General features: G+C 38.3%; 1 non-coding gene across 1 annotated transcript; it reads left to right on the top strand.

The window, feature by feature from the left end:
- The first annotated feature begins 1,294 nt into the window (after positions 1 to 1,294).
- Positions 1,295 to 1,401, top strand: LOC130706017 (U6 spliceosomal RNA). Its single transcript, XR_009006433.1, has one exon. It is a non-coding gene; the product is annotated as a U6 spliceosomal RNA (small nuclear RNA).
- The last annotated feature ends 11,096 nt before the right edge of the window (positions 1,402 to 12,497 follow it).

Genomic DNA, 12,497 nt, shown 5'->3' with positions numbered 1-12,497 from the left:
GAATGAATGAACTCCTGCATGCATGCTGTATATGCAGGATCCTGAAATAAAAACTAACTTGGGGGATCATGGGTGGTAGAAGAAGGAGGAGGTGGCAAATTGCTGATAAGTAGTGCTAAAGCAGATCCTGAAGTCTAAATTCCAGGAGAGTGAGCAGGTGCTATGCTCTCGTGGGCTCTTCTTTACGGAAAGATAATCATGTATGAAAGCAAGTGAAAATCTTTATACATTAGTGTAGTTAAAATAAAAAGGTTGAAATGTGCGTTCCAGAACATGGAGAGCAATCTTCAGAAAGCGAGAGAACTTCTAAAGCCAGTCAAGAACAATATGCAGAGAGGATGATGAGAGGGGACTTCCCCTCTGAAAAAAAGTTAGAGTAAAAATAAAAAAAAAACAAACAGAAAGCTTCTGAAGATGGAGCTGGTGGCCAAGCCAGTGAGACCTATCAGCCACCTGGGAAGACAAGGGCCCAAATGGATCCCATCACTGAAACCAAAAAAACATAAACAGAGGTGAAGTTAAAATTTCCTGAATAACCAAACCCATGACTTACTGATGACAGTAACTTGGTTACCAGACAAAGCTGCTTTCCTCAGTTTACCAGAAGGAATGTGGAATCATCTTGAGGATTATACAGATTATCAGAACTCTCAAGGAAATATAGACATTAATGTTAATTTCATTAATGAAATTATGAAATTATGTTAATGAAATTATGACATACATAAATGCATATGCAGTATAATATTGGACACTCAGCACTCTACAACTTTGAGACCACAGTATTCTGGAATCCTTGCAGATTATTCTGATATGGTCTAGGTTTATGGAACACCACATCTACTGAGATTATTTGTGTGCATCCAAGCAACATTGGCCTGTGTCTCTCTGGATGTAATCTCTGGATGAGAAGAGGTTTAATTTAATATTAAACTATCTGCACAATTTTCAAATACCTGGCAGAGATTTTTACAACTCTGAATAGTGCCAGCAATTATGAGGCATCATCGGAAAGTTGTGATCTGTCGACACTCATTTATGTTTGGATCTCAGTGGTATGCAGGAAAATGTTTAACAACCTGCTCTTTTGGGGGGGGGCGGGTGTTGATCTGTAGCATTTGCCAATTTCCAAGGCATAAATACTCCCACCATGATAAATTTCCCTGAAGGAGGAGTGGGCTCTCTGGAGCAGGTACAAGCCAACTCCATTCGCCACCAGCCTACTATTGTGTAGAAACATATTTTTGTTCTTGATCCTTTGGTACAAATGGTGTACTTCAAAATTATTAGTGTAGTGCTCGCTTCGGCAGCACATATACTAAAATTGGAACGATACAGAGAAGATTAGCATGGCCCCTGCGCAAGGATGACACGCAAATTCGTGAAGCGTTCCATATTTTTTAAATAAATAAATAAATAAATAAATAAGAAAATCCTTTAAAAAAAAAAAAAATTATTAGTGTATAACAGGAGTGATGTTTAAGTTTGCTTTCTCTTTGTTTTTAAATAGAAAATTTACAAGATACAACTCCTTTTCTGATTTCATAATTGCTACCCATGTATGAAATGATGGACAGAGTGGGCTTTACTGTCTAGTTGATAAAGCTGTTCTTGAAAGGCTGGTGGGTCCATTCCTCATATACCACATATTTTATAATATGTTAATGCTACATGACCAAGTACTCTGATCCCTAGTGCCCAAAGTTTGATTCAATGTATATAACTAAAAACATATCCATTTGTGCTCATTTTAATGGTCTTTAAGTAAATAGCCCTTCCTTTGTAAGTCATGAAGTTTACTAAGATTATTGAATAATAATGGCTTATTTAGTGGTTTTTGCTGTAATGTGGTAATATGTAGTTTCCTGGTAAAGTTACTTTTTAGCAATTTTTCTTCATATATTCAGTATTTTCCTTGAATTGTACACATAGGGGTGTGTGTGTGTGTGTGTGTGTGCTTGTGTTGGGTTTTCTCTTGCTTTTTTATGTAATCAGTAAAGAAGCCAGATATGAATGTGCGGTAAACCATTTTCATGTTGGCATGCTGGGATGTTGTTACTAAATTCCTGAAGAAGCTAAGCCTATGAACTAAAGTAAAACACACCTCTTCTGCAGCTACCAGAATCGTGAACCTTCTAATTATAACATTAGCCCTCACTTTTACAGGGTTTTACAGTTTTCAAAGGGCTTTTAAATGCATGGCGTCTTCTGGTGGACCCTTACCAATGTATAATCTTGAATCTAAGGTGCAACATCCTTTTCTTGCATGTTCCAGCATGTTAGCAGAAAAGCTGCCAAAAGAACACAAAAACAAATACTAAGAATTCAAAATTGAAAGGAAGAATGAAACAGGTTATTCATTTCAACCTTGGCTTTAACAAAGCAGGTACAATTATATATGGGGAGAGCAGCCAAATATGTTCATTTATTTATTAAATAATCATCATCTAAATTAGTCTAAAGCAGCAGGAATCGTCATCTCATTGCACATAAGAAGGGTGACCTCACTGGATAGTGCATGTAGTTGATCCGCATAACAACAAAGAAAAAGGCCAGGAGAAAACGATTTTTGGAAATTGATACAGACTCCTAGAATATGACCAGATTATGATATAAATAATGAGGTTTCATGTTTAACTCAATGGAGCTTAAATTTCCATGCAACCTCCAAGGGCAAAGTTGTGGCCAAAGTAGAAGATAAGACAATAGAAAAAAAAAATTCTGTGACTTGACCTCAAACTGTAAAGGCAGTTAAGAGCTGGTACCTAGAATTCCCTGCAGTTGGAGCTATGGCTTATAAAGACTGCTGTGATTTTTTTTGGAGCTAGGTCTACTATGCAGCATTACAACCAACCAATGCAATTCCTCATCTGCCCCTGAGAGAACTGCCTAATTTGAATGATACTCTTTGAACCAGCAGTCATAGGGAATCTGGTATGTGCAGGGGGATTCAGCAAAATACAGAGATTTCCCTTGCCTTCAATGAAAATACCATCTTGTTGAGGAGACAAAGCAATCACACATTTAAAACTAAACAAAAGGGCTTCCCTGGTGGCGCAGTGGTTGAGAGTCTGCCTGCCAATGCAGGGGACACGGGTTCGAGCCCTGGTCTGGGAGGATCCCACATGCTGCGGAGCAACTGGGCCCGTGAGCCACAACTACTGAGCCTGCACGTCTGGAGCCTGTGCTCCAGAGGCCACGACAGTGAGAGGCCCGCGCACCACGATGAAGAGTGGCCCCCGCTCACCGCAACTGGAGAAAGCCCTCGCACAGAAACGAAGACCCAAACACAGCCAAAAAAAATAAAAATAAAAATAAATAAATAAATTAAATAAAACTAAACAAAATACGACATTAAAAGTTTAAGGGAAAAAAAAAAAGTTTAAGGAAAGGGGACTGAATTCAGAGAGAATGTTCAGAAAAGCTCCAAGGGACTTGATCTGGGTCTTGTAGGGCATCTGGACTGAGATGGACAAACAAAAGCGAGGAAGGACTTTGAATCAAATCGGAGCAAATGTGCAGAGGTGGAACATGCAGTGGGCACGTGGGGAGCGTTAAGTAAACCATGGAGTGGACACTGAGGCTTATTTTTCAACTAATGGTGAAAACATAAAGAACAGATGTCTTCTAAGTAGTTCCTATTCCTCTACCAGCTACAGCATGAAACTCTGAAGGCTGGGTGTATTCAAAGTCCCCAAAGCTTGAAGCATTCTCATTCCTTCATGGAACTGTGAGCAATGGCTGAGACAATATAAACAACAAACAAGCTATACAGCATGTCAATAATTCCTGAGGTCTTTCTAATAAACCATACAGAAGGGAGAAAATACTGTAACTGCATCCCATTCTACAGTCCACTTAAGAAGAAAAATGGGTGATGGTAGCAACGAGGACAATGTTGTGATGGTGATGAGGGTGATGATTATGATGATGGTGACACTTAGAATTTACTGAGTGTTTACAATATCTCAGGATTTGTGTTTTCCCTACATTATTTCACTTAATCCTCACAGAAGCTTCAGGACTTTTTTTGGTAACAAGTAATGTAAAACTGACTCAAAATAGTTTAGCATTAAAGGGAATTAATTGTCTGGCATACCTGGAAAGCCCAGGGGTAGATATTCTTGGCTTCAGAAATAGCTGAATCCAGCGGACCAGATAATGTGATCAGGATTCTGTCACCGTTTTCGTTTCTCAGATCTATTTTACTCTGACTGTGGCTTCATTTGCAGCTAGTCACTCTTGGTATACCTGGGGAGACTGACTGCCTCCATGCTTATTCTTAGAGGTCAAAAGAAGCAGACCTTCCTCTCTTGTTCACTCCCTCCCTCTTGCTCTTCCTGCCCTCTCCCTCTCCTTCTCTCCATCATGGAAGGCTTTGGATGGCCCTGCTGAGTCATGTGCACAACACTCAGACCAAAGGCTCCAAGGGCCTTGAGTCCTGTGGCTAGCCCTTTCCACCAGAGATCGGCAGGTAATGGGATTGACAGACCCCCTGGCACCATATGAGTCAGGGAGAGCCGTTCCTAGTGGAAAGCAAGCTGCCCGGCAAATGTCCACTACAGGTAAATGCCAACATTATCCCTATTTGGCAATGAGAAAATTGAGGCCTTGGCTGGTTGAGTTTGAAACCAGGCTTTGGGAATAAGACTGCCCATTGTTAAACCAATGGCTGTTAAGCTCAGAAACCTTTGAAAAGGACTGGGCCTGAGCCTCACCCAGATAATTAACCCAGAATCTGGGTGGTAAGAACATTTTTTTAATCTCCTCAGGTGGTTCTAACATTAGAAATATGAGAAAGCAGCCAGTATTGAAAACCTCTGTCCTAAGCTCTAGGCTCCTGTTAATAATAAATCCCAGAATACACACAGTACTCCCTTCAGCCACCTTTATCATCCAGCTCGTAAGAATGACCTGATGCTTTACCTGCCTGTCTCCCTCACTCACCTTTATATCAACCCATCTTTATAGCTGCATTCCCTGGTACCTCACCTGACATAGCAGGCATTCAATAAATATTTGTTAAACTGAATTGATGTAGCTCCCTGGATTTTCATGCAAACACTCATGCTGGAATGAAGGGTTCAGAGGGGGAAAACAGTAAAACTATCTTCATGTCGTAGTGGCGATAATGATAGGAAGGAGGAAAAAAGAAAAGGGAAAGTAGTCCATTGTCCATATTTTCTCAGCCAAAAAAGAAACAAAAAAATAAGGAACTCAGTAGGTAAAATTATCATGTGGCATACATTACTTTTCAAGTTAACATAACCCTTCAAGCCAGCGTTTCAGCTTTCATTCTGCCAGGTTCCTTAATTACAATATCCTTATTCCCCAATTAAAGGCTCATTAAGCTTGTCAACACCTTTTTAGAATATTAACTATTTTATTCTTTAGAAATCTTGACGTTATTAAATCAGAATCCTTTATGGAAAAGCATATTCTAATGACTTCTTGATCTCTCATTCCATTCGATGACACCATGTTAAACAATAGCTTTAATCTGATCAAGTTTAATTTTTCTGCAGTCAGGTAACTGCCCTTCAGTTAAAAGCTTCTGTTAGAACTACACTAACATAATAGCTCTTGGTTCTGTGTTCCTTTCGGTAATTTCTGTTTTTTTCACACAAAACAACTTGCTCTCAAACTTCCATTTTACCCATTTTGCCCATGTGTTTCATCTCTATCTGGGTGTGGAGGAGGGTGCAGGATAACTTTAATTTTTCCCTACTTGGCTGTTTCCTAGAATCTCTCTATTTTCAGCTGCTCTGGGATTTCCCTTTACATTGCACCTGCCCTGACTCTGGGCTCTACCCCAGCACTGGCCAACCTTGCGAATGTTTTATGAGACTGTCTGCAGCAGACCCTTGGAGCCAACCAAGAACACCTGTTGTTTCCTTGCCCTTCTCCAGACCTTCAGTGCCCATCCTCTGCTGGGCTCAGGCATTCCTTCCATCCAGGTTTCTGAGGTTTGCATATCTGCATAATCATCTAATCATCAGTCTGCTGGTGAGTTTATTTCCAGAAAAATGATTGGGCACTAAAGTGTGTTTCAGGCAACTCAGCTAGGCCTTTAGGCTAAAGAAGTATTTGCCTAAAAGGACCCTTTATATGAAATCCAAAGGCTTGCTGGCAATCATGTCCCCTTTGGTAATATTTTTCCCCAAAGTTCTTGTTCTTCCATTTTTATTGTCAGTAACCACTAAAGAAAAACAAGGTCTAATTAGAGTCCAGGGGAAGAATGCATGTTTCTTCAGAGGAAGAATCTAGAATTTCCTTTAGGAACCTGATGTTCATGTACTCACTGCCCCTATCCCCATGACTGACACTGCCACCACTCTAGGACTTCAGGCTTGGTAATTTAGGAATCTTGATCTCTTTGCTTAATTCTTTATGGACTCAAGTATTTCTTTCATCAGATAGTTTTATGTGTTAGTAGCACTTGAGTTCAGTAGGCTTTGAAGGGCCAGCATGGGAACCTCACCATTATTTGCAGTACTGCACCTATGGGAAAATGTGTTACACATACACAAAAATAAACATGCAGCAATAGCAACCTGTCTCCTTACCTTATCTCCACACTCAGGTCCTGCCCTTAACCCGATGCAAGGCACTGGACATCCAGCAGCAGTAAGAGGAAGCACAGACTCATTTGCTCACCACTCCTTACACTTTTCTTCTTAGTTCAATTTTCTTTCTCCTGAATTACATCTTTCAACAGTTCCTTCAGAAAGGTTCTTTTGTGCTAAATTCTTTCAGTTTTATTTTGTCTGAAAATGTTGTTTTGGAGGGAGAGGAGATTTTATTCTTAAAGTTTAATTTGCTATAGAATTTAGGTTAATATTTATTTTCTCTTAACAATTTGAGGATATTTTTCCACTGTCAAAGTTGACTCCATCATTGTCTGTTGAAAAATCTCCAGCTAGTTGAATTATCATTCCTTTGTTAACTTGTCTTTTTTCTAAAGGTGCCTTTATTATATATTTCTTGTCTTTGATATTCTGTAGTTTCATTAAGATGGATCTAGATGTGTATTTGTTTTACTTATTTTGCCAAGAAACTTGTTGTGCTTCTTGAGGCTTAGGACTAATGTTTTTAATCAACGAAAAATCAATGAAAAAATTCTTAGTTTCTCTATCTTTGAATATTACCTCTCCACCGTTCTCTTTATTCTTTCTCATTGAAACCCCTAGTAGATATATGTTTCATCTTCTTATATCTTCAAGGTCTCTTGATGTCTCATTTTTCCAACACTTTCTTTTTTTTTTTCAGTGCTTTCCTGATAATTTCCTCAGATTTATCTTCTGGTATACTAATTCTCTTTTTAGCCAGCATTTTTAACCTGTCTACTAATTTCAGTGTCTACACGTTTTCATCTCTAAGAGGTTTTTTTTTTTTTAATTAATTTATTTTATTTTTGGCTGCATTGGGTCTTCGTTGCTGCATGCGGGCTTTATCTAGTTGCAGTGAACAGGGGCTACTCTTCTTTGCAGTGCACGGGCTTCTCATTGCAGTGGCTTCTCTTGTTGTAGAGCATGGGCTCTAGGCACGCGGGCTCAGTAGCTGTGGCTCACAGGCTCTAGAGCACAGGCTCAGTAGTTGTGGCGCACAGGCTTAGTTGCTCCGTGGCATGTGGCACAGAGCTTGAACCTGTGTCCCCTGCATTGGCAGGCAGATTCTTAACTACTGTGCCACCAGGGAAACCTTCTAAGAGTTTTATTTATTTTTAAATATGCCTATTCTTTTTCAGAATCTTATGCTTTATGATATTATTCCTTCTTTTATGTCACTTTAAGCATACATATTTGATAGTCTCCACCTGATAGTTCTATTAATTGATGCACTGTCATTCATAAGGAATTGTTTCTCTAGTATTTGATAATTTTGGAGTGTGAGCTTATCTTCATTGTGGCTTTATCTATGGAAATCTTGCGTACCCTAGGTTGAAGAAGTGTTCCTCCAGAGAGGTTTTGCATTTTCTTCTGCCAGCTGTGAGGCCCTAAATCACTTATATACTCTTCTCTCAGTTTAGGAGTTCCTAGCCAACCATTCATTTTCATAAGGTTTTTGTGTGCCCAGTGTTCAAAAGTAAGGAGTGGCTATCCTTGCTTTGAAAACATTTCAATAAAGAATAAAAGTCCTTCAGCTGAAAGGTTCTCTGTAAAGAAGCCCAGTTTGGCCACTTGGTATAGGAAGAAATTATACCTAAAGCATACAATGTCATTGGCAAGTTTCTAGTAAATTGAAATAAAACCAGATTTTTACTTTATTCAAATAGCCAAAATTAGGGCCTGAAGTTTCTAATCCTCCTACCTCTATGACTGGTCATAAAGATAAGTTATATAATTTAAATCCATCATACCTCTGGGCAATACTACCATCTAAGTTTTTATGAGGATTAAATGGGATTGTCCATGAACAGTACTTAGCACAGTACCTGACACATAATAAGTACCTGATAAATGTTAGCTATTAATTTACCATCTAATTCTCAACGAATCTTGTAATTAGGTATTCCTTCTGATACCTCATCTGACTGTCCCTCCTCTTCTAGCAGATAATAACATCTTCTATAGTAATCTATCACATGATTGAAAGGTTTTATTCTTTATGCTTTAATCACTGAGCTTCTTCTCTTCTGTTCCTTTGCCATTTATTGAATTTACTTGAAGTACAAAAATAGACTCAATGCTAAAGGACTAACAAACACTGAGTATAATAGGAAAATTACTATAATTCTGGATATATCACAGCTTACTCCATTTGAAATGTCCAAGTATAATACTTGCTTTTATAATAAACTATTGTCGACTCGTATTTGGCTAATAGTCCACCATGACCCTCAGGTCTTACTGGGTCTAAACATGCCATTCCCCTTCAATCGTTTTTTCACCACTATGTATTTCCTTCTGGTTGATCTGGGGTAAGTGTTTACATTATGTTTCACACAAAATAAAATACTTCTTTCAGAGAACTGCTTCAGATGCCTATGAATCAGAACATCAAAAAGAGAAAGCTTGCTGTACAGCAGAAACTAACACAACATTGTAAAGCAACTATACTCCAATGATAGTAAAAAAAAGAAATCTTTCAAATATAAAGTTTCATCAGCTTGATATCACAATATTTTCTTTGCAATTATATATAACTCTCAGCAATGATACAGGGAATGTTACTGAATTATGTATGCATATTATATGTTGATTAAAAAAAGATATTGCTAAAATATCCACATCTTAGATGAGTGAAAAATATATAAATCATCCTAGTGTTTCAAAAGTTTTGTGTTCTTTAGGTGTTTTGTGATGATTTCTTTGAGCAATTCCTCAGGATAGTTTTAATAACGTCATCTTTGTAAATAAGGCTGCATGGGACAATAGAAAGATCCCTGGCCTGGGAATTAGGTGAGATGGATTCCAGCCTGCTAACTGCTGATCTTCTGTGCAGCCTCAGGCAATTGACGTGTTCCTTTTGAACCTCAGTTTCCTCCTGGTCCATACTGAACTTTGTAGCTCTGATGTTCTAAGCAGGGCTGATTTGGCCAAACTTAGTTGCATCCTGGGATTTAAAAATCTCTTCACAGCCCTGTGCTCATGCAGTGTCCGCTCCAGTGAGGTACTTGGGGTGCTCTCCAAGCACGCATGCAAGCTCCTTCCCTTGGCAGACTGCATCTGAGCTGTGTCTGTGTGATACCCTTTTGATCCATAGCTGTGCTGTCTGCTTTTATGAGTCTAAAGAGTAGTTTCTGGTGTCTTTTGTAGATGTGCTTCAGCTACATGGAAATGCAACAGTAGCAACCTCTGTTAATAAATACCTAAAGAAAGTATCTCAGCAATTTTGATGATGAAATGGCGCAGGGTCCCAGAGATCATTTAGAAACCCTCCCTCCATAAACATCCCTCATTTTTCATGTAAGAAAACATTGCTGCAGCAGGTTAGATATGGAGTAAGACTGGAATCCAAATCACTTGTCTTGGAGAGAGTGGAATTTTCACTGAAGCATGCTACTGCTTCCAAATATACCACAGTGTCAATATCAGGGATTAGGCACTGATATAAATAGAAAATATAAAAATATGTTCACAAGGCTTTACGGTGGACAAGCAACTTACACCTCTATTATTTCAATTGAGCCTCACTGCAAATTGCAGAAAGCTGACACTTGAAAGGGTTAAGTAACTTGCCCAATGTCACTTAGCCAGGTGGTAAAAGAGCCAGACTTAGAGGCCAACTCCTCTGATCCTGGTCTTGTATGTTTCCTGGACTTAGCCCTGCCTTCCATCAAACAGGCTGATTACCAAGGAATGAAGTAGATCTTTCCACTGCCTCTGGCTGCTGAGGGATCAACCTGAAAAGGGTTGGTCCAGTTGGCAAAATACTCCAAGCTATTCACATGTTCTAATCTACCAAGATCAACACTATAATTAAGTTTACTTTTGGGAAACTTCTGAACAGGAAACCAATCAGAAGCCAGATATTCCAGCTGATTCTTTTCTTTTCTTTTTTTTTTTTCCTTTTTTGATTCTCTGAAATGGCTCGTTTCTAAACATTTAGTCATATTAATATGCAATTACATGAATGGGTGGTTCACACAGGCAAAATCACTAGATAAGCTATTTTTGATCCAAATTTTTTCATCAGATAATATTAACAATTCCTTACATTTACAATAAGGAGCTACAGCATAGTGGTTAAGCAGGAGAGCTCTAGTGGTCACATCAGGGTTCAAACCATGGCTCTGTAATCTCGTCACAGTTTTTGTTCATATAATGGATATAAAATTGTAGCACATATATCATAAAGTCATTAAGACAATTAAATGTTGTAATACCTATAAAGGGCTTAACATTGTACCAAGCACACAATAAATGCTAGGTATTATTATTATTATTTATATAGCAGGGTGTCATATTATTCTCATTTTACAAACAGAGATTCAGAGAGGTTAGTGATTTTCCTAAAGTCACAAAGTTTTAAGTGGCTTTATGGGAATTTATTTGCTAAAGACTTATTAAACTCTAATTCGAAAAGATACATGCACCCCAATGTTCATAGCAGAACTATTTACAACAGCCAAGATATGGAAGTGCCCGTCAACAGACAAATGGATTAAGAATGTGATATATATGTACAGTGGAATATAACTGAGCCATAAAAAAATGAAATTCTGCCATTATTAGCTACGTGGATGGACCTAGAAAATATCATGCTTAGTGAAATAAGTCAGACAGAGAAAGACAAGCACTGGATGATATCACATACGTGGAATCTAAAAAATACAACAAACTAGTGAATAAAACAAAAAAGAAGCAGACTCACAGATACAGAGAACGAACTAGTAGTTACCAGCTGTGGGCGGGAGGGGCAATCTCGGGGTGAGGGAATGGGAGGTATAAGCTATTGGGTGTAAGATAGATTCAAGGATGTATAGTACGATGCGGGGAATATAGTGAATATTTTGTAACAACTAAATGGAAAGTAACCTTTAAAAATTGTATAAAAATTTGTTTAAATTATACAAATAAAAAATTTTAAATAAGAATTAAAAAATAAAAATAATACAAATGAACACATATGCCGAACAGACTCACACTCAAAGAAAACAAACTAGTGGTTACCAAAGGTGAGAAGGATGGGGGAGGAGCAAATTAGGGGTATGGGATTAAGAGACACACACTATTATGTATAAAATACATAAGCAATAAGGATATATTGTACAGCACAGGGACTTATAGCCATTACCTTGTAATAACTTTTAATGGAGTATAATCTGTAAAAATACTGAATCACTATGCTGTAGTGATTACCTGATTTACCTAATATTGTAAATCAACTATACTTCAATAAAAAATAAAAATTAAAAGAAACTTATTAGAGATGAATTCACATCAGGCTGAGAGCAAAAACAAGAATGGGGGAGAGAAGGAGAGGAATGGCAGACTGGCTGGGTGGCAGGGACCCCTGAACGACCACATGACAGAGCCCTCAGCTGAATGTTGACAACTTCATACTTTTGCTCTCTTTACTAAGTGACCAGTCTGTGCCACCCTGCTTTACCTGAAGTGGCTTGGTTTTCCCTCAAAGCACGACAACCACAGAGGAATCAGATCAAACAGAATGACACGTTTATTAAGATAGCCTCTAGGCGAAAGGCCAGTTGTGTCTAAGCCTCTACCATGTGACATAAACCTGTTTAAATTTGAGAGCATACCAGTCATGTGGGCACAAACTTCTTTTCTTAAGGGTTAGGAATACTCTTAGCTGACAGTAAGAAAAAAGTCCATTGAATTATCAACTAAATTACCTATGGCATTGTTGTTGTCCTTTTAATTTCCAATCCATCTTGGACTGGTCAATATTTTGTTCAACAAGTCTACCGTTGCTGGTTTAACAACAATGTCAAACAATGTACTATGGAAGTATCTAAACCCTTATTCTCAATTTCTGTTCTTATCTCTTTACAGAGCAGTAAGAAACAGTGTACTGACATATACTTCTAA

This window comes from Balaenoptera acutorostrata, chromosome 1 (genome assembly GCF_949987535.1).
Source record: "Balaenoptera acutorostrata chromosome 1, mBalAcu1.1, whole genome shotgun sequence".
Lineage (NCBI taxonomy): Eukaryota > Metazoa > Chordata > Mammalia > Artiodactyla > Balaenopteridae > Balaenoptera > Balaenoptera acutorostrata.
The sequence above is the reverse complement of the archived record's forward strand: the minus strand, read 5'-3'. Positions and strand labels throughout refer to the sequence as shown.